We start from the raw sequence: 3,435 nt of genomic DNA, 5'->3' as shown, positions 1-3,435 counted from the left end.
GTATTTGGAGGGTACGAAATGTTATACGTAAAGTTTTGTAAGTTTTGGTATGGTTAGACTCGTGGTTGAAGTGGGTTATCGGTAATTGTGTAGTTCGTCGGAATTCGAGGCCTGGGCCCGGGGGCCGGGTTTGGCCAATTTCGGGATTTTTTGGTATAAATTGGATAATATCGAGTGGGCTTTGTTCCCTTAGCATATTTTGATGGTATAAACCTGTTTTTGGATAGATTTGGAGCATCCGGAGGCCGACTCGAGAGGCAAAGGCATCGCGGGCTAGAATTTGGCATTGAGGTAAGTAATGATTGTAAATACTGTTCTGAGGGTATGAAACCCCGAATTTCACATTGTTGTGCTGCCTTGAGGTGACGCACACGCTAGATGACGAGCGTGGGGTCGTGCACCGTTGGGATTTGCGACTTGGTCCATCCCGTACGACTATTAAGTCGTGTATTTTACTTGAAAACTATTTGATATCATTATATCTTGGAAAATATTATTGTGTTTGGGGCTAAATGCCGTGTTTGGACCTTGTGCTGATTGTTTGGACCCTTAGGGAATTTTTACTGCTATTTCCTCACTATTTTGACTTTATACTGGTATTCAGTCATGCTATATTTTACTGTTTTCAAAACTCAGCCATGTTTACTTTTTTTTAAACACCTTAAATGATATTTTAGAAGATATTTTGAGCTGAGCATCATGTTTTACTGTTGCCCGTGTGGCTTGTGAGATTCTGACTGAGTAAGGCCGAGGGCTTGTGTTGTGAGGATACTTTGGGATCAGGCTGCGCGCCGCAGCATGTGGTACCGGCTGTGATATATGAGAGGCCGAGGGCTTGATTTATTATGCCACGAGGTAGTTTGTGATTGATATGAGGCCGAGAGCCTGTTGATTATGCCACGAGATGGATTATTATTGCTCTTGGGCCGTTTGGGGCCCCTCCAGGAGTCTATACACCCCCAGTGAGCGCGGGTACCCAGTGTGATGATTCTGTTTGATATGTGAGGCCGAGGGCCGGATTGATTATGCACGACATGGCTTGATATTGTGCTTGGGCCGTAAGGGGCCCCTCCCGGAGTCTGTACACCCCCAGTGAGCGCGGGTACCCAGTGTGTGTGATGTGTTGTAGCCCGAGGGGCTGTTGTTATTTCATATTGAAGCCCGAGGGGCTGTTCTTGATCTATGTTGCCACAGGGGCGGTTCTTGATTCTTGTTATGCCCGAGGGGCTGATTGCAAGTGATTGTGAGGTAGCCCGTGGGGCTGGTTCTGTTGATATTATGACCGAAGGGCGATTTATGGTACATGTTTTGCCTGAGGGGCTATTTACATTTCTATCATTTTTACTCACTGTTTTTATCACTCGTTTTTGAAACTATTGAAAGTTGTTTAAAATGGTTTTTACTGAAATTGAGCATGATTTACGGAGTAAATGATTTCTGTACTATTTTGGAAATGTATTGTATTTGCTGTAGCGTTATGACGTGGCTTAAGTGTTTTCTTACTGCTCAGCTTTCATTTACTTTTATTACTTACTGAGTTGGCGTACTCACATTACTCCCTACACCTTGTGTGCAGATTCAGGTAATATTTTGAACCCGGTAGCGGGTGTTGGTTGCTCAGTGGCAGAGTCATCGGAGTTAGCAAGGTAGCTTCCCGGCGTTCGCAGCACTGCTTTTCTCCCTCTTGTCTTCCTTAGATTGTGTGTAGTACATTTTAGATTCTTAGTTGTGTTTAGACCTTAGTAGATGCTCGTGACTTATGATGCCCCGATGTCGGGGTGTGTTTTGTTTCCGCAGTTGATATATTTCGCTTTATTTTGGGATTTATCATTACTAGTGGCTTGATTATGAATCATTATATCTGTTAATTGAACTTGGCGTTTTGTGTCGGTTGGCCTTGTCTTCACGAGAGGCGCCATCACGACCAGGTCTGGGTTTAGGGTCGTGACATAAGTTAAATCCGCACCTGCGTTGATTTTCCGCAGGTGTGGAGCCGCATATGCGGCAGTGAGGTCGCATGTGCGATATAACTAGGCAGAAAAGAGAAATTTTCAAATGTTTGCTTCATTTTCATTTTTAGACTTTGAGAGCTCAGATTGAGGCAAGATTTTGAGGGATTTTCTAAGGAAGCATTTGGGTAAAGATTCTTGGCTTGTTTTTTTATTAATTCCCACGAATCTACTGTTAATTACACCTTTTAATTATGGTTTTGGAGTTTAATATTGGGGAAACACTATAGAAGTTCTTAGACCAAATTTTTGTATTTTGAAAGGCCAAATGAGGTCGGATTTGGATAATTCATGTATGGTTGGACTCGATATCGAATAGATATTCGGATTTTATGATTTTGGTCGGTTTCCAAGACGTGGGCCCGGGTCGACTTTTTGGAGCGATTTTTCAATTCTTAGCTAAGGCCATTATTTCATTATTAAATTAGTTTTCCATAGTTATATTTATATTATGAAATATTTTTGGTTAGATTCGAGCCGTTTGGAGTTGAAAAATCGAGGGAAAGACCTTCTAACTAATTGATTGAGTGTGATTTGAGGTAAGTGACTTGTCTAGCCTTGTGTGGGGGGAAATTCCCCTTAGGCACTTGTGATTTGAGGTGACGAATGCGTACACGAGCTAAATATTGAGATTTCGGTTTTTTCTACGTAGTTTCCTTTTCATGCCTTAATTGAGTTACTTTATCATGTTGTAGTCATAATGTCTAGCCTAATTTCACATGTCTACTTGTCTTATCTCCAATTTGCAACTTGTATCACATGTTTACTTCAATTACTTGCTTTTCTTTATTTCCGTATTCATTATTTGTTGGCCCAAGTTCAGGTGAAGTTTTGAAGAATGACAAATGCACTCAGTCATGGAACAGGTCCATCATGTGAGACACAATGTTTATCAACCTATACGTGTGAGATGTACGTGAAGGAGATAAGTCTCAAGGATAAAGCAGCAATATCTCCTGAACTGATTGAAAAGGTTGCATATTGGATGAGGAACGAAAGTATCCTCATGGGAAGAGGACACAATCTGGATAAAGGATAGGGTTGGAGTTTGTATTGTTCAAGGACTCAACTTCGATGGAAGATCAGCAATTGAGTCTCAATCAAACTCTGATTACTAACTCATTTAAATAACAGTAATTGTTCTCTTTTACAGGTATTGCACAAACACAGAAGTGAAACAAAATTGAGAGCAAAAGAGCGAGGCAATTTTGCAAGCAATTTATGTGAAATTCAAGTGTGCATTCCTGAAGCTACTTGGACAAGATAGAAGAACCAATTCCATTGTGTTTATTCTTATTCTAGTTCAATTGTAGTAGGTGGTTTAAAGTTGTACCTTTCCAGCTTTCATAGAAGCAATTGTATTAGGTACTTTGAGTATTCAAGTTAGAGTTAACTTGAAAGTGTCGCAACAGTTGAGGCTGTGTGC

The sequence above is a fragment of the Nicotiana attenuata genome, chromosome 1 (genome assembly GCF_001879085.1).
Source record: "Nicotiana attenuata strain UT chromosome 1, NIATTr2, whole genome shotgun sequence".
Taxonomy (NCBI): domain Eukaryota; kingdom Viridiplantae; phylum Streptophyta; class Magnoliopsida; order Solanales; family Solanaceae; genus Nicotiana; species Nicotiana attenuata.
The sequence above is the reverse complement of the archived record's forward strand: the minus strand, read 5'-3'. Positions refer to the sequence as shown.